General features: G+C 38.4%; 1 pseudogene; it reads right to left on the bottom strand.

The window, feature by feature from the left end:
* Positions 1-364: 364 nt before the first annotated feature.
* LOC105508487 lies at positions 365-867 on the bottom strand (annotated as a pseudogene).
* Between the last annotated feature and the right edge of the window lie 18,637 nt (positions 868-19,504).

Consider the following 19,504-nt stretch of genomic DNA (forward strand, 5'->3'; position numbering starts at 1 on the left):
TTATGTCAACATTCATCAGGGGTATTGGCCTGTAGTAGTTTTCTTTCTCGTATCTTTTTCTGACTTTGGCATTAAGGTGGTGCTGCTCTTATAGAATGACTGTGAAAATATTTCCTCCTTTTCAATATTTTGGAAGAGTTTAAGAATTGGTAGTTCTTTTTTTGTTGTTATTTAGTTTTTATTTCATAATCATAAACTTAACTCTGCAATCCAGCTAGGCATGGAAGAGAACAAGGAAAACATGGAACCCCGAGGGAACTGCAGCGAGAGCACAAACATTCTAGGATATTGAGAGCAAATGGGGTGGAGGGGTGCTCTCTTGAACTACAGAAGGAATGGTCTGGTGGTTAAGATAAAACACAAGTCAAACGTATTTGAGTTGTCCACAGTCAGCAATGCTGATCTTCTTGTTGGTCTTGCCATTCCTGGACCAAAGCACTCCATAGTCTCCACATTATTCATGCCTTCTTTCACCTTGCTGAAGACCACATGCTTGCCATCCAAACACTCAGTCTTGGCAGTGCAGACGAAAAACTGGGACTGTTTGTGTTGGGTCCAGCATTTGCCATGGACAAGATGCCAGGACCTGTATGCTTCAGGATAAAGTTCTCATCATCAAATTTCTCCCCGTAGATTGACTTGCTGCCAGTGCCATTATGATGTGTGAAGTCACCACCCTGACACATAAACCCTGGAATAATTCTGTGAAAGCAGGAACCCTGATAACCATAATCCTTTCTCTCCAGTGCTCAGAGCATGAAAGTTTCCTGCTGTCTTTGGAAACTTGTCTACAAACAGCTCGAAGGAGATGCGGCCCAAGGGCCCACCATCCACGGCGATGTCAAAGAACACGGTGGGGTTGACCATGGCTGATAGTACAGGGTACCTGATGGCAGAGGTGTCTACAAAGCTGGTGGTAGTTCTCTAAAAGTCTAATAGGATTCTCCAGTGATGTCATTCAGTCATGGGCATTTACTTTGTTTTTCTGGATTCTTGTGTGTGTTTTTGGTTTTAAATTTCAACTTTTATTTTAGACACAGGGGGTACATTGGCAGGTTTGTAACATGGAGATTTTGCATGATGCTGAGATTAGGGGTCTGATTCCTGTCACCCAGATAGTAAGCATAGTACCTAATAGGTGTTTTTTTTTTTTTTTTTTAACACATGACCCTTTCTCCCTCCTCCCTCTAGTAGCCTGCTTTGTCTGTTATTCCTTTGTTATGTTCATGTGTGCTCAACGATTAGCTCAACTGTAAGTGAAAACATGTGGTAGTTGGTTTTCTTTTTCTGTGTTACTTTGATTAGAATTATAGCCTCAGCTGTATCCATGTTGGCACAAAGGATATGACTTCATTTTTCTTTTTTTTTTTTTTGAGATGGAGTCTCACTCTGTCACCCAGGCTGGAGAGCAGTGACGTGATCTTGGCTCACTGCAACCTCTGCCTCCTGGGTTCAGGCGATTCTCCTGCCTCAGCCTCCTGAGTAGCTGGAACTACAGGCATGTGCCACCACACCCAGCTAATTTTTGTACTTTTAGTGGAGACAGGGTTTCACCATGTTGGTCAGGCTGGCCTCCAACTCCTAACCCCATAATCTGCCCATGTTGGCCTCCCAAAGTGCTGGAACTACAGGCATGAGCCAGCACTCCCCACGTGATTTCATTATTTTTTTATGACTGCATAGTATTCCATGGTGTATATGTACCACATTTTCTTTAATCTACCATTGACGGGCAGCTTGGTAGATTCCATATATTTGCTATTGTGAATAGCACAGCAATGAACATAAGAGCATTCATGTGTCCTTTGGCAGAATAATTTATTTTGCTTTGAGTGTATGCCCAGTAATGGGATTACTGTGATGGATGGTAGCTCTGTTTTAAGTTCTTTGAGAAACCTTAAGATTGCTTTCCATGGTGATTCAACTAATTTACATTCCTACCAACAGTGTGTAAGTGTTCCATTTTCTCCACAGTCTTTCCAGCATCTGTTTTTTGTTGTTGTTGTTGTTTGACTTTTTAATAATAGCCATTCTGACTGGTGTGAGATGGTATCTCCTTGTGGTTTTGATTTGCATCTCTGTGATGATTAGTGATGCTGAGCACTTTTTCATGTTTGTTGGCTGCCACTTGTATGTCTTCTTTTGACAAGTGTTCATGTCCTTTGCCATTTTAAATGGGTTGTTTTATTCTTAAGTTACTTATAGATGCTGGATATTAGGCCTTTGTCAAATCGACAGTTTGTGAATTTCTTCTCCCATTTTCTGGTTGTCTGCTTACTCTGTTGATAGTTTCTTTTGCCGTGCAGAAATTCTTTAGTATAATTAGGTGCCACTTGTCTATTTTTGTTGCAATTGCTTTTGGGGACTTAGCCAAAAAGTATTTCTCAAGGCTGATGTGGAGAACAATTCCTCAGTTGTCCTCTAGGATTTTTATAGTTTGAGATCTTACATTCAAATCCTGATCTATTTTGAGTTAATTTTTTAATACAGTGAAACGTAGCGATCCAGTTTCAATCTTCTTCATATGGCTAGCCAGTTATCACAACAACATTTATTGAATAGGAAGTGCTTTCCCCATCGCTTGCTTTTGTCAGTCTTGTAAAAGATCAGATGATTATAGGTGTGTGGCTTTATTTCTGAGTTTTCTATTCTGTTCCAATGGTCCATGTGTCTATTTTTGTACCAGTACCATACTGTTTTGGTTACTGCAGCTTTATTGTATGACTTGAAGTTGGGTAGTATGATTCCACCAGCTTTGTTCTTTTGGCTTAGGATTGCTTTGGCTATTGGTCTTTCTTTTGGTTTTATATGAATTTTAGAATAGTTTTTTCTAATTCTGTGAAGAACGACATTGGTAGTTTGATAGGAATTGCGTTGAATCTGTAAATCGCTTTGGGCAGTATAGCCATTTTTATAATATTGATTCTTCCAATCCATCAGCATGTAATTTTTTCCATTTATCTGTGTCATCTCTGAAATCTTTCAACAATGTTTTGTAGTTCTCCTTGTAAAGATCTCCTTGGTTAGCTGTAGTCCTAGGTATTTCATTTTCCTTGTGGTTGTTGTAAGTGGAATTGTGTTCTTGATTTCACTCTCAACCTGAACCTTGTTTGTGTATAGAAATGCTATTAATTTTTGCACTTTGATTTTGTGTCCTGAAACTTTACTAAAGTCATTTATTAGTTATAGAAGCCTTTTGGCAGAGTGATTAGGATTTCCTAGCTATAGAATGATTTCATCCTTGAAGAGAGATAGTTTGACTTCTTCTTTATCTATTTAGATGCCTTTTATTTATTTAACTTGCCTTATGACTGTGGCTAGGACTTCCAGTACACTGTTGAATGTAAAAGGTGTCAAAATTATTCCAAGCACATTTTCAGACCACAGTGCAATACAAATAGAAATCGATACCAAGATCTCTCAAAATTACACAACTACAAGGAAATTAAACAACTTACTCCTCAATAACTCTTGGGTTGACATCAAAGTTAAGGAAGAAATTTAAAAATTCTAAAAATAGGGACACAACTTGCCAAAAGCTCTGAGATACAGCTAGTGTTAAGAGGAAAGTTTGTGGAGCTAAATTCCATCATCAAGAAATAAGATCTCAAATTAACAGTTTAACTTCACACCTATAGAAACTAGAAAAACAAAGAACAAATCAACCCTAAAGCTTCCAGAAGAAAATAAATAACTAGAATTAGAGAAGAAATGAATGAAATTGAGATGCAAAAATCCATACAAAAGATCAATGAAACCAAGAGTTGGTTCTTTGTAAGAATAATTGATAGACCTCTGGCTACATTAACAAAGAAAAAAAATTGATAGACCTCTGGCTACATTAACAAAGAAAAAAAAAAAGAGAAGAACCAAATCAGCACAATCAGAAATGACAAAAGCAATGTTCCAGCTGATCTCACAGAAATACAAAAGATCCTCAGAGACTACTATGAACAACTCTTTGCACACAATTAGAAAATCTAGAAGAAATGTATAAATTCCTAGAAGCACACATTCTCCCAAGGTTGAATCAGAAAGAGATTGAAATCCTGAATAGACCAATATCACCTTCTGAAACAGAATCAGTAGTAAAGAATCTAGCAACCAAGAAAAGCCCTGGACCAGGTGGATTCAGAGCTGAATTCTTCCAGACAATAGTATAAGAAGAGCTTGTGCTAATCCTATTGAAATTATTCCAAAAAACTAAGGAGGAAATACTCCTCTCCAACTCATTCTATGAGGCCAGCATCATCCTGATACCAAAACATGACAGAGACAAAAACATGAAAAAAAAAAAAACTTCAGGCCGTCCTTGACGAACGCTGATGCAAAAATTCTCAGCAATTTACTTGCAAACTGAATCCAGCAGCACCTTGAATTTATCACCCCACTCTGTTCTGACCTGTAATGATTCTGCTGAGAGATCCAATAATAATCTTATGGAGTCTTCCTTGTACATGATGAGCAAATATTTTCTTGCTGCTCTCAATATTCTCTTATTGTTTATGACTTTTGACAGTTTATGATATGTCTCAGTATGGGCCTTTGGGGATTTATCCTAAGTGAATCCCTTTGATCCTCCTGAATTTGGATGTTCATTTACTTCTTTTGATTTAAGTTTTCTTCGTTTATTTCTTCAAACAAGGTCTCTACTTCATTCTCACTCTTCTTATTCAATTCCCATAATGTGTGTGTTAGTCTGCTTATCTCCTTTAGGTTTCTTTACTTTTCTTCATTTAGTCCTTTAGAATTTTTTCATTTTTATTTTATTTTTATTTCTGACTAATTTCAAATGACCCATTTTCAAGTTCACTAATTCTTTCTTCTGCTTGATCAAACCTGCTGTTGATCCCTTCTAGTGAATTTTTAAATTCAGTTATAGTATTTTTTAGCTTCATAATTTCTATTTGGGTTTTTTTAATAGTTTCTCTTTGTTTATATCTCATTTTGTTCATGTATCATTTTCCTGATTTTGTTTAGTTGTCTCTCTGTGCTGTCTTGCAGCATAGTGAGTTTCTTTAAGATAGATATTTCCAAATCTTTGTTAGGTAACTTATAAATCTTTATGTCATTATTGTCAGCTTCTGGATGTTTATATTGGTTCTCTCATTGAGTCATGCTTCTCAGTTTGTGTGCATTATTTTTTGTTGATTTTTGCATTTGACAAAAACAGCCAACTCTCCCAGTCTATTTGTTCATTCTTATGCTGCTAATAAAGACATACCCAAGACTAGGTAATTTATTAAGGAAAGAGGTTTAATTGACTCACAGTTCAGTCATGGCTGGGGAGGCCCCGAGAAGTTTAAAATCATGATGGAAGGGGAAGCAACCACATCCTTCTTCATATGGCGGCAACAAAGAGAAATGCAGAGTGAAGGTGGAAAAAAGCCCCTTATAAAATTACCAGGTTTCATGAGAACTCAACTCACTACCATGAGAACAGAATGAAGGTAACGGCCCCATGATTCAGTTATCTCCCACCAGATCCTTCCCATGACAGGTGGGAATTATGGAAACTACAATTCAAGATGAGATTTGGGTGGGTGCACAGCCAAACCATATCACCCTGTATTTACAGAATGGCTTTATACAGGGAAAGGCCTTAATCAGTCAGCAAACTGGAAATTCAGAGGGCCTCCAAAAACTGTAATGAGGATAAATTTTCTTGATGCTTGTGCATGTAATTTGCCAGTTAAAGAGGTTTACTGTGTTTTGCTTTTTGTTTTTTCAGGAGCCTGCAGTCGTATGTTCTCTCTGGTGTCTGTCTGAAGTACTGCAGGTTCTCTGGATCTGAAAGAAGCTGCTGAGTTCTCTTTTGTTGTTTGCAATCCCAGGCATCCAAGACAGGCTTGTTCCATTAGTGCTCCAGGTGAGACACAAACCAGCTCCTCAGACAGCCAACCCCAAAGCCAGAATATAGCAGACATGCTCCACTCTTCTCTTTCCCTCCTAAGGAAAAAGCCTCAGCTGAGTGCTTTCTCTGGATTATGGTGAGTGGTGCCTGCTTCTATCTGAGATATTATAAGTTCTCTGGCACTATCACAAGCCATTGAGCACTCTTGTTCTCAGCAGCCCCCACATCCAAACTATGCCCATTTCCCATGGCAGAGTTCTGAGTCAGGCAAGACAGAAATCAGTCCTTTGGGCAGTCCACCAAAGAGTCAGAACGTTACATGTACATTCCACTCTTTCCTTACTCTCCTCAAAAATAAGTTGAGAGATGGGCTTTCCCTTTAGACCACAAGCTATGTCAGCTTTGGGGAGGGACTGATGTGGTTGAAATTACACAGCTTTTCTTACCCATTTTAATGCAGCTCTTCTTGGTTTTGAGCTTTCCTTATGTACTGAGACTTTCTAACTGGCTTCTGGGGTTCTCATAAAGGTTTTGGACTTTATGTATGGGTTGCCAGTGTTTTTGTGAGGAACAGAGTCTGAGGCTTCCTATTCTGTCATCTTGCTGCCATCACTTTCCTATGTGGCATCTTTTGATCCTTGATTGATAATGGAGTAGGCAGGTGGTGATGATGATGATGATGATGATTTCATAGATGAGAAAACTGAGAGTCCCAGAAACTAATGACTTGTCCAATGTTACTCAGCAAAGAAGTGATTGCTTTGCTTACAAATGCATCCCAAGGACCTGAAGTGCCAGGTACCAAATAAATATTTATAATGTGTGTATGTGTGTATATATATGTATATATGTATGTGTGTATATATATAGACAAACAAAAACAAACCCAGAATATTTGCATTTAAAATCTGTACTCCCATCCCCAAGTTCTTAGAAAAATGATAGTTCCTGCATAAACAATATTCAAACTCTAATCTTTCCATACCCAAGCCATTTGTTAACTGTTTTCATTCACAATTCAGTCTTAATTTGCTTACTTAGCAATAACAGTGAATAATACATACAGGGTCTCTGGCTTTACTATCCGGCAGAGTGTTACTTGGGATTACGTTACAGATTTTAAAAGATTATTTAAATTGGTTGGCTTTAATATTCCTTAGCTTGCCCTAGGCTAGTAGGTTCTCCACCAGGCAATTTTGCCAAGAAGGGGATTTGGGCAATGTCTAGAAACATTTTTGGTTGTCACAACTGGAGGTGCTATTACCATCTAGTTAGTAGAGGCTAGAGATGCTGCTATGCATCCTGCAATGCATAGAACAGTCTCCGCAGTAAAGGACTATCCAGCCTGAAATTTCATTTACACAGATGTTGAGAAACCCTGCCCTAGACAAGCTAAAAATGATGCAGAAGAGGTTCACCTTATCTATCTTTCTTCATCACATTTATCTCTCCACCATAACTCTTATGTAGGCAGACATACACATGGTTCCAGGACCTTCATGCTCAGTTCTCCTCTGGGATGCCTTTATCTAACCACAACTGATTATCTGGATCTTTGTGACCCATTCAAATTACTTTTTTCTTTTTTGATCCTATTCTCAAAGAGTTTTGTAAAATGATCGACTAATATCATATACTAAGAACCTGTAACTTGGTTTCTGGTTTGCAATGAGTCATAATGGCCAAATATCCATTGAACAAATAGGAGTAGAAAATATTAGCATAACATGTTTTCTAGTCACTCCTCCTCTATCTCAGAGTATAATATTTTATTTTCGCTGGCCAAATGAAACCCATATCCCGGCCTTATCATCTAAAATAAATGCATCCCATGGGACCCTCCAGGGTAGCAGGTGGATGGGTGGGTGTAATTCAGTCAGAAGATAAGGAAAGAAGTTTAATCTCCCCAAATTGCCAGGAATGTTTCCCTTATAATTAGGAAAGTGCATTCTGAACCTCTGCATAATTTAAAGTACACTTTATGTGCTAATGGAAAAGGATGAGAATAGACATAAATCTTTCCTATAAATAATCAATGCTATCAAAATGCCATGGCAAAAATATTCCTCTGATAGAAACAAAGACAGATAGTTTTTAGGATTTTATCTAGAGAATGTCAGGCATATGAGAATCCCTTCTTATTTATTTTATTTATCAGTTTGGATGTTTCTCTCCAACTACTTCCATAAAAGACTCCATTTAGATTCAAAGTGAAATTCTGTCTTTATACTAAATAGTATAGGGAGTAAAGCAAAATCAAAGAGATAAAGGAAAAAAAATAGCTGGTATTGGGCAATTAAAAGGGCTATACTCCTCCCAAAACCCTTATCAAGTGATAAATCACATTTATTTGTTTATATGGTCATCTCAAAGGTAGACTTGCTACTCCTTGAAAACACCTTTTATCTTTTTCATCTTTGTATTTCTTTTGCCCAGCACAGTGGCCAGCATATAGTAGTGACTCAGTAAGTGTTTGTTGCATCTATGAATAAATACATGAGCTTATTAATTTTCATTGAGACTTAATCTCCAACTTTACTGGAAGCCTGAGATTGAAAACAGAAAGACAAAAACACACATTACCAAGAAAGAAATGATGTGTTGTGATGAAAGAAAAAATGACTTGGTAAATATATGGCATAGCTTATATTAAATCTGAGGGAAAATCAATCTCTAATAAGTCTTTATTTCATTACTTGAATGAGTTAATGAATGAATGAACAAATACAGCAAGAAGGGAGTGAGTCCATAGCCACTGAAGTCCTTCAAAGCAATCCAAAATTTAGTGCTGAGATTGATTGTGGGATTACAAAGCTGAGGAAAACCTCCATCACTTACAATAATTTCAGGGATGGTTCTCAATCTTTAGCTGCACACTTAAATTACCTGAAGACATTTTTAGATACTTTGTCCAGCTATTCTTTTCCCCAGAGCTATTAAATCAGAAACTCTGGGGTTGGGACCTACCCAAGCATGAGTAGCTTTTAAAACTTCCCAAGTAGTTTCAATTACAGTCAAGGTTGAGAACCACTGGCTTCTAGTGGAGTGGAGAAAAGTAATCAAACAAAGTTCATTGAACAAATGTCTGTAGGTTACCTAGAGTAAAGGAATGAATGGGAATTAACTTTAATTCAGCATCTACTGAATACTAAGTAAGGTGTTATTGTTTAAATTTGTTGTCTCATTTCATTCTCACAACATCACTGTGAGGTAAACGTTGTTATCCACAGTTGAAAGAAGAGGAAATTAAGTCATGGATGACAGAAACACAGTCCCTACTATGAAGGAGTTTTTAAAAACATGAAAGGAAAAACATAGAAAAACATATAAATGTATATAACACACACACACACACACAGAGGTATGTATATACACATACACATATATATGAAAAGAAGAGCAAACTTGAACTCAGGAGACCTGGGTTCATCTCTAAACATCATATTGTCACTAACTATATCATTTGGGTCACTCATTTAACCTGTTGGAATTACCAGAATGAGAACAATAGGGTTAAATATAAAATTTTATAATTTCAGCAAAGGTACAGTTGACACAAAAGTAATTATAGCATGGTAATTAAAATTAAAGAGACATGACATGTGTCACAGAGGGAGGGCTAGCCAACAGTCTGGCCTTTAAGGGTATTAGAATCTGACTGATGCTGCTATAATTTACAGGAAGCCCTTGACTTTGCAGATCCAAAAATCTACTGGACATTGATTTGTTTCTAAGGGACTGATACATGATAACCCAATTTCAAATCTTTAATGTGTAAACCATGCTTTCAATGCATTTCTGTACAAAGCAAGATTTTTTTCTGTGAACTTTGTTTAAGCCCAAGATAGCTTGGGTGTATAAATTAAGTCTGGGGGAAGAAACGGTGATGAGGAATTTTATTCCTAGTCCCCATGATATTAGCATTTACTTCTTTTGCCCTTCAGGTGCAGTGCAGATTGTCAAGAAGTGGGCAGGTAAATATTACATTTTTTTCTCTTTGAGGTTCCTTTTACTACATTTCACCAATACTATACACTTATATTGTCTTTCTACAATACAATTACTATTTCAGTTTCTTATTAGCCAGCTTCAGCTATTTCACTTTATAGTATTAGTTTATGCTTCATTGTGTTACACCTCAGTCATACAATAGAACTGAGAAAATGAGGAAATGGTCCTTGACCACACTCTCCTCCAATGGCCATGCTGCCTTGGACAAATAATTTAATCTTTCTGAGCAGGGGGTACACTTTTTGCAAAAGAAAAATGTTACTACATACCTTTTTCATATATTTTTGTGAAAAATCATACAATTTACCCATCACAGAGAGGACATTGAGTAATTTATTAATACACTCTTCCTTATTCTTTCACCTGATCATCGATTGGCCTTGATTTCTCACCACTGATTTACAGCAACAAATCACTAATCTCATTGCTAAACTTAAGCTCTTCTTTATTGCACTTCTAAGGGTTAATTTTATCTTGACATTCTGAAGGCATTTTACTGTTCGCGTTAGGTTCCGATTATACTTCTATGTAGAGCTTTATAATTCACCACTATTTTTAACGGCCTCCTGTGAACTTGATAATGTCTCCAGGAAAGGGACAGAATATGTTGTTATTCCCACTTCACGGAAGACCACAACAGGTAGGCAATGGACTCAAACTCATTTCTTGATTCTAAGTATTCTCTCCACTGAGTATACTCTGAGTTCTGTGATGCTATCCTATTTTACCAATCATTTTGAATCACTAGGCAGTTATTTCATTCCTGAGGTTTTACTTTTCTCCTTTTAAAAGAAAGCTAAAATGGCCTTAGTCAGGTCTTTCAGGGCAGTGCATAAAGAATAGGGCAGAGAAATTGAGAAATTCTAAAGTAACATATAGAATATCAACTGAAATTAATTACAGAGACTTTAAATTAGTCCCATAAAAGAAAAATTTAAGTGGCTGGGTATCTTTTAACTTAGGAAAATAAAAAAGAAGCCCAAGCAGAAACCTCATTAACTTACTTTCTCCACATCAAAGGTTAGGACAAGGGACATTGATCTATTGTTCTCAAAACTAAATATTCCAGGATGGAGATGCAACCATAGGAATTTAAGCCAGACCTTCCTGACTTAGAGAATGATTAAACATGGCAACAAACTCAAAAGGCAAGCTTCTTATGTAGTCATCATTCTGATGACGTTAAAAGCAGCATTCTCATGAATGAGAAAAAAGGTGGCATGGGTGATTCACAGGCATAAAGTACGATCACTTTGGGGATATGTCAGCATTTTGGAGTAGCAAAAGTGGGAGATGATAGTTTTTAAAGCATATTTAATATTACAATATTATGCATTTATAAAATTCAATGGGCTTTATTATTTTCATAATGTAAGCTAAAAAAGTCAAGTGTAAGAAAGTCTTATACTCAAGCCAGGAAGGTTCTTAAAGGAATCAGAGTAAGACTTATGGGAATATTTTATGTTTATAAAATGAGAGCAGGTGAACATGTGTTGGAACAGGCCCCCAGATCTGGCCATAAACTGGCCCCAAAATTGGCCATAAACAAAATCTCTGCAACACTGTGACATGTTCGTGATGGCCATGACGCTCACTCTGGAAGGTTGTGGGTTTTACTGGAATGAGGGCAAGGAACACCTGGCCCACGCAGGGCGGAAAACTTCTTAAAGGCGTTCCTGAACCACAAACAATAGCATGAGTGATCTGTGCCTTAAGGACATGTTCCTGCTGCAGATAACTAGCCAGAGCCCATCTGTCTGTTTCTGCTCATCCCTTTATTTCCCATTTTAGTTCATCTATAATCTATAGATACAATGCTTATCACTGGCTTGCTGTCAACAAATATGTGGGTAAAACTCTGTTCGGGGCTCTCAGCTCTGAAGGCTGTGAGTCCCCTGATTTCCCACTCTACACTCTACATTTCTGTGTGTGTTTCTTCAATTCCTCTAGGGCTGCTGGGGAATTAATTCCTTTAATTCCTTTCCAGGACTGAGCTGGTCTTGGCAAACAGGTTGTTTTAAAAACATAAAAAAAAAAAACACGTTTGATACACAGTTACATGACGTTGCAGTGACTCAGCTACTATCAGCTTGGAGGCAGAAGAGCAGACAAGAGGTCCTGAGTTCCATGTCAGGGGTCCTGCTGCAAGCTTGAATGAACACCTGTCTTCTATCATTCAGTTATTCAACATTTAATGAATGTTGAACATACACCAGACCCAGAGTCAGGTACTTTTTAAAAAAGTAAAATCTCTGACCTAAAAAAAGCAGCAGCAGCAGCAACTTAAAATCTAATGTTAACGGCAGACAATGTATTTATTATATGTAACAATAGGGGATGGAGAATAGTAAGTGCGGTAGGTTCCAGAGACCCAAGAAACAAATAATAAGGAATCCTTAGTAAATCTCAATCCTGAGATTTAATTTCTTTGTCAATGAGTACAGGCGTGGACTGCCGACTGACCAACTGATGGACTATTTACTTGAGCCAGTTCTCACTGACTTGATTTGCAGATAGCAACCTTGTTCCCTTTTCCCTGTCTTGACCAAAGTGAGCCCTGGTTAGAATGTAATTTCAGAGATGCTGTATCTTCATTTTTAGTCTATTTCAATTGACTGAGTCACCTTAAGCTTTAAGTTCTGTCTCCTTAGCTTTCAGTTAATGGTAAACAACCACTTAAAAGGTTGGCTCTTTTCCAGACTCAATGTATTTAGAATGCAAGCAACTTTGCAACCACCCCCATCCCCAACAATCCCTCTTCATACTTTACCATTTTTTCATTCTATATTCTCTGGAGAAAAGAGAAAAATGTTCCCCTTGACTATTAAGGATATTTTAGAATGAGACATTGTACTAGTACTTAGGATTTGCTATGAAATAGCTTCCTAGGATAGGGGAGATTGGAATTGTAATTTAAAGGAAACAAATTCTTTGACTTAATGGGAAGAAAAGTACTCTCTGCATTCGATGAAAATAAAAGGTCCATGGGCAAGAAATGAACAGAATCAAGGTGTGAAAACAAAAATGAATAAATAAGTGAAAACAAAATAATGAAGAAAGGTAGAACAAGATTGGCAAATAAATGGGATATGAGCACCCCTTCCCCCTGCTGTTTATCCCTCAGCAGTGACAGATATTGCCAATTTTTAGGATGGTTTTCCTGTTGAGCCCAGATACTTCCTCTCAATCCAGAACCCAAAGCACTCACTACCAGTCTACAGCAGATGGCACAGTCAGGGAAACCTATATGTCATCCTAGATATATTGGAAAGTGGCACAAATACTAATTAAATATCACTGACTAGGTAGGCCGTGAGATAGATGCTGTGGAGGATAAAAAGAAGGAAACTCCTTGCCCTATCTCCAAAATGCTTGTAATTTACAAAGCAAGAACTGATAAAGAATTACTGATCATAACAGGCAGAACGTGAGAGGTGCTTCATAAGAACAAAAAAGTAATACAGGTTCAAAGAGCCACAGATATTGAAGCCATCCCGACAGGTTGACAAGAATCGCATACTGAGTTCTGGACAGAAATAAAGTTATAATTAAGCATTAATCAAGCTGTATTTTGGCCCACTTCCTTGTTGCTAGAAGTCAGACAGCACTAGATACTGACAATTTGCACCCCCATTGTTCCTGTAGATAGGATTTCTGACGTGAGGGTCATAAGACAGGATCTCTGGTGTTCGAATCATAAAGCATTTGTTTAAGGATCACATAAGATGTTTTTCAGACCCTGAATTTCAGCAACCAGTTTGAAGACCCCCACAAAGAAATGGGATTAGCATGAGTATACAGCTTCTTTATCTCCCTGTCCCATGACTTCACCCTGCACTCTTCGAATGATCAACAATCCACACTTTGCCCCACTTCAAAACCCTTAAAAACCCTAGCACAAAACTCCTCAGGGAAATGGATTTGAGATTCGTCCCATCTCCTCATTCAGTGACCCTATGACTAAAATGCTTTTTCTGCTGAAACCCAGTGTCTTAACTTATTGGCTTGCTGTATGCACCTTGGGAAATGATCCTATTACAGTTACAATATCATTTATTTGTGAGAAACTAGACAGGCTTCTGTAAGAAGCCAGTATCTGTGATAGACTTTGGGTATCAGGCAGAATTCCAAAGATGAAGATGGTTGGAGAGAACATAAGAAAGGCATGATTGGCCTGGAAGGAGAAGATACTGATGAGCTCTGTCAGGAGCTTCCAAATGACCCAGTAAGATCCAGAAAGATATGGTATGAGTGCTATACAGAAGGATCCATGAAGCTATCTAGGGGCCCACCATGAGTCACCTCATTAGCATAAACTCAGGTATGGTTGAAAAAGGCACATTATGAATAACAAAGACGCTCTTCTTATCCCTACCACTAAGGATATTACAAGAGTTTTAGGAGCTCTATGTCACAATTCAGGAGCAGAAATGAAATATATATTTCTTACTATGTCACAAGCTATTACAACAAAATACCATGCACTGGGTGGCTCAAACAAAAGATATTTATTTCTCACAGTACCGGAGGCTGGGCAGACCAAGATCAGGGTATTGAACACTCACCAATGTCTGCTGAGGGTGCTCTTCCTGGCTTGCAGATAACTGCCTGCCCAATGTTTACCCATATAATGGAGAGAGGAAGCTCTGGTGTCTCTTTCAGTTGTTATAAGAGCACTAATCTTTTTGTGGGGGCTCCACCCTCATGACCTCACATAAACCTTATTTCATTCCAAAAACCCAACCTCCTAGTACCATCACATTGGGGTTAGGGCTTCACCATCTAGGTTTTGGAGGGACACAAACATTCAGTTCACAACATGGAGGAAAACAGTCCATGTGGAAATGTCCTCCCCTTGTAGGAAGAGAGGAAAATTGAGGCAGACAAAAGCAGCCTGTGTATTCAGGCATAGGCCACCAGCCAGACCCCAAACTATGTTAGACACCAAGAGATCCAAGGAAAAATACACACTGTTTTTAATAGTAGCGGATTATTAGTATATGACAAAAGTACTTGGCAGGGAAAGAGCAAGATACATGAGTTAATGAAGCTTTGCAGAGTTATGAGATGCCCATGGGTGTGTAACCCTTCTCCTCCTGCTGTTGAGTCCAAAGCTCATACCACCTGCCACAGCACAGCCAATGAATTGAAAGACAATGTGTGTGGGCAAGAAAAGTGACTTTATTTTGGAGAGCCAGCAACTGAGAAGATGGTGGACTAGCGTCCTAAAGAACTGTGTTAAACTAATATGAATGTGGGGATGCTTTTAGGTTAGGAGAAGGGGAAAGAGGAAAGGAGATGAAAGTTACTGATGACCACAGACATCTGGGCGGCAGCAAGGGTAAACTGTCTTTGGTCAGGTCAAAATCCTCTCATACATTTTTAACATAACATTGTTAATTGTGTCTATACCCTCCTTATCTTCTTGGGGGTTAGTCTTGGGGAGGGATTATTATTATCCTCGCTTTAAAGTTAAACTATAAACTAAATTTCTCCCATAGTTAGCTTGGCCTATGTGCAGAGATAAGCAAAAGTGGCTAACCTAAAAGATGTCATCGTGGAGGGGTGCTTAGGAGCAAAATGGAGATTGATGTGCTCGGCCTCCTTTTCACTGCTGCATTCCCACCCCCATCCCTAAGCGAGTATTGCTGCAAGCCTGGAGCCCAGCTCTTGCTTTATTTTTCAGGTAGTGTGATTCTGCTGTCTTCCTATCCCCCATGGATTGGAAGATACAATTTTCTTTCTAATCCCAAAAGATTGCTTCCTCTGGAGAGAAAAATTCCTCCAAAGCCAGCACCAGATTTTGCCAGCACCTGTAACCCAGCACTAAGATTACTGCCTGGAATACAACAAATCCTCAATATGTTTCCTGGGAGTGATTCAGCTGGAGGAATCACCTTAACTATAAAGTCATTTCCTTGATTAGTCAATCATATATATATTGAATACTTACTATGAGCCAGCCTCTTTTCTAGGCACTAAAAACATACAAAGATAAATGAGGAATGACCCACAGAGCTCACAGTCCCATGGGTCTGAGTTATATGAAGAAGGTCATATAAAGTTAAATGGGTTGCTGTTATGGCTGGCTTCATATAAAAATCCAAGCAGAAACTTTGTAATTCATGGGTTCATCCAGCTAGGCATTCATCAACAATTCAGCCAGTAGGTACTGACTTTCACCTGACTGGGAGCTCACACAGATGAAGAAAATATGTTGCTTTTACTGGACAAGTTCACCATCATAATCACAGGGAAGTACAGTGTACAATACAGTAGGTACTAATAAATGTGTTCATAAATATCAGTGGGCATTGAGAATAGGAATCAGGCTATAACAGGAGTCAACAAGAGACTTGGAGAGACATAAACACAGATTTCTAAACAAAACATAATTTTCAAAAGAAGCATTGAGCCTTTTCTTTTTCAAGGTATAGAATTCTTAACTTTAGGAAGAAAAAAGAAAAAAAAAGTGGTGCTACTTCTGGTTGAAGAGTATGGGAGTTGTGGGGAAGCGACAAGCCAGAATCTCCCGCTTGGCATCCCCTGGGTCCCTATGTATTTCCAAGATCCCTGTGCTCAGTGAGGGGTTTCACGATGTGAAAATCACTACTCTCCTGGAACAAACATTAGAGGAGATACTTCTTGAGTTCTTTCCCAAGTCCTGTGGATAACTTGCTAGTAAAAACCCAAACATTGCTTGACCAATCTATGCTTTAGTGTACTCGACAGGAAGAGGAGGAGGCAGATAGACCCATGCTGGCTTAACTCCCAGAAATCCTGGGAGGATAAGTTAGGCACCACCTGCTAAGTTCCTTGAGCATCCAAGAAAAAAAGAAGGGAGTGTTGGGGGTGGGGAGCTACCTAAGGCCTTATGAACAGCGAGGCTTTGGCAATCCCCAAGTAGAGGCACCCTGAGTGAAACACACTGTCCCAATTACCAGAGGCAAAGGTTCTCCTCTGGAATACAGGTTTACATTGTGAGATGTTGTTTAAACATTTTGGTTCAAGGCAGAGCATTTTCAGATAAGAAGGATGATTTCAGAGTCAAGAATATATTGGTTTATTTGGAGGCAGAAAGAAAGAGTTGGAAAAAATGCCTTTTAAAAGATCAGCTTATCCCCAGGGATGTATACTCAGTCCTTTCCCAAGCTGAGGAAGGCAATTTAATCATTCATAACTTTATTGGCTTGACGAGGCAAACCAGCTTTGCCAAAGACAATGCTTTCATGGGCCTGAGGAAATTAGCATTACTAAGAGTGAGTTCTGCCTTTTACCCCCAAACCTTTCTTTTCACTTGGGTGACATCCTGCCCCATGTGATAAGACTCTCCTGCTTCTCTCTGCTTGGGACATATTCCATTCAGCAATGTCATTCTCCCTGCTGCCTTGGGACTTATGGTATCATTTTGGCAGCCTGACATTTAAAGTCACTAAAAATAAAAATTAATAATGAAAATTATACAGTTGTCTCTGGGCACAGTTTATTGGTTCGCACAAAGATGTCTTTTCTTGGAAACTTCAATTTTAGCTTTTAATTCTCTTAAAGGGATCTTCAGAAAAATTTGGAAGTGTACAGAATTATCAAAAGAGGTATCTCTTCAAACCAAGATCATTGAATATACAGATAGTTCTTGACCCTCCATCTCCACTCTCTTAGCTCCATTTTCCTAGCTCAGGGGTCCATATGGCACTAATCAGTCACTCCACTTGCTTTGTAAATAAAGCTTTATTACAACACAGCTATTCTTATTTGTCTATATATTGGCTGTGGCTGCTTTCAACACTACAATGGCAGAGTTGAGTAGTTGCAACAGAGACCACCAACAGAGACTGCCTGGTCCTCAAAACCTAAAATATTTACTATCTGGCAATTTGCTAAACCCTTTATCTAAATACCTCCTGATGTCTCAATGTAGATGCCTTGTAGCCACCGTAAACTCCACCTGTTCTCAGTTTAAGTCACTACCTTTCTTTCAGATATGTGCTGTCCCAGAGTTCACTATATGAGATGTCGTTACCATCAGCCCAGTTCCATATATCAAAATATTGGTTCATTCTTGCTCCCTTTCCTTTCCCTCACCTTCAATAAAATCAACCACTAAGTCTTGACCAAGCCAGTCCCCAATGTGAAGCTAAAACAATCTTTCCAAAACATAAAATGTTTGTGTCACTTCCCAGCTTAATAGATTTTAATGAATTTCCATTCTTATTACCCATAAAGACATTTCAGTCTCTTCAACATGTCTTATTGAAAGCCAGGGATCATTTGGCTCTCACCTATGTCTGTATTTGGCTCCCACCAGCCTGCCTGGTTGCTGTCAGTCACCTGAAAACCTTGTGCAGGCTCTCTCTCACTCCTGAGATTTCTAGGGCTCCATTTCCTGGCTTAGACCAGTCTGCTCTCTGTAGAACACTCTGAATCATGCTTCAGGGTCCAGAAAAAGAGGCGCTCCTTTGAGAATGCCTTGTCTCACATCTGAACTATATTTTTGATCATATTTGTGACTGTACTTTCTTCTGTTACAGCACTTATCATACCTTACTGTTAACACTTGTTAATTGCCTGTCTTCTCAGCAACATGTAAATCCCTCGAAGGCAGATATCTTATCTATCTGGTTTATCATCAGAGCTCTTAGAAAGCAAAAATGCCAAGTTTATTTGTTAAATGGGTGAATGGATTCATCTTTCCTCAGGAAAGAGATGCTTGAAAGAAGGAAGGAAACACAAAGAAACAGTCACAAAGAAAACTCAGATCTCACTTCTCTCCCTTCACTTTGCCTACAGAGAGTAGAACTGTACAAAATGAGGCTGTTGTGAACATGTGCATATTCTGGCAAGGAAGCATGTTATCCTGGGTGTGAGAAAGAAGAAGACTGGAGAGATAAGCATGGAAAAGTGATGGCATTGCATTGGCCAGGGACTTGAGCAATATAACCAATAATTGATGCCGCTATTATTACATTATGTTTTACAGATTTCAGACTAGATCCCAAGCTACAAGCCAAAAGAGGTCTTTACAATATAAGGCCAGTTAGTCTCTTCTTCCAGTTAATCTCTTGCTCAGGTAACTCAAGTTAAAAGCAAAGCTGTATCTCTAAAGAGACACAAAAACCCTTCAAAAAAAATCAATGAATCCTGGAGCTGGTTTTTTTTTTTTTTTTTTTTTTTGAAAAGATTAACAAAATAGATAGACCTCTAGCTAGACTAATAAAAAAAAAAGAGAGAGAATAATCAAATAGACACAATAAAAAATGATAAGGGGAATATCACCACTAATCCCATGGAAATACAAACTACCATCAGAGAATACTATGAACACCTCTAAATAACCTAGAAAATCTAGAAGAAATGGATAAATTCCTGATCACATACACCCTCCCAAGACTAAACCAGGAAGAAGTCAAATCCTTAAATAGACCAATAACAAGTTCTGAAATTGAGGCAGTAATTAATAGCACACCAACCAAAAAATGTCCAGGACCAGACAGATTCACAGCTGAATTCTACCAGAGTTACAAAGATGAGCTAGTACCATTCCTTCTGAAACTATTTCAAACAACAGAAAAAGAGGAACTCCTCTCTAACTCATTTTATGAGTCCAGCATTATCCTGATACCAAAACCTGGCAGAGACACA

The sequence above is a fragment of the Colobus angolensis genome, unplaced genomic scaffold, assembly GCF_000951035.1.
Source record: "Colobus angolensis palliatus isolate OR3802 unplaced genomic scaffold, Cang.pa_1.0 Scaffold162, whole genome shotgun sequence".
Taxonomy (NCBI): domain Eukaryota; kingdom Metazoa; phylum Chordata; class Mammalia; order Primates; family Cercopithecidae; genus Colobus; species Colobus angolensis.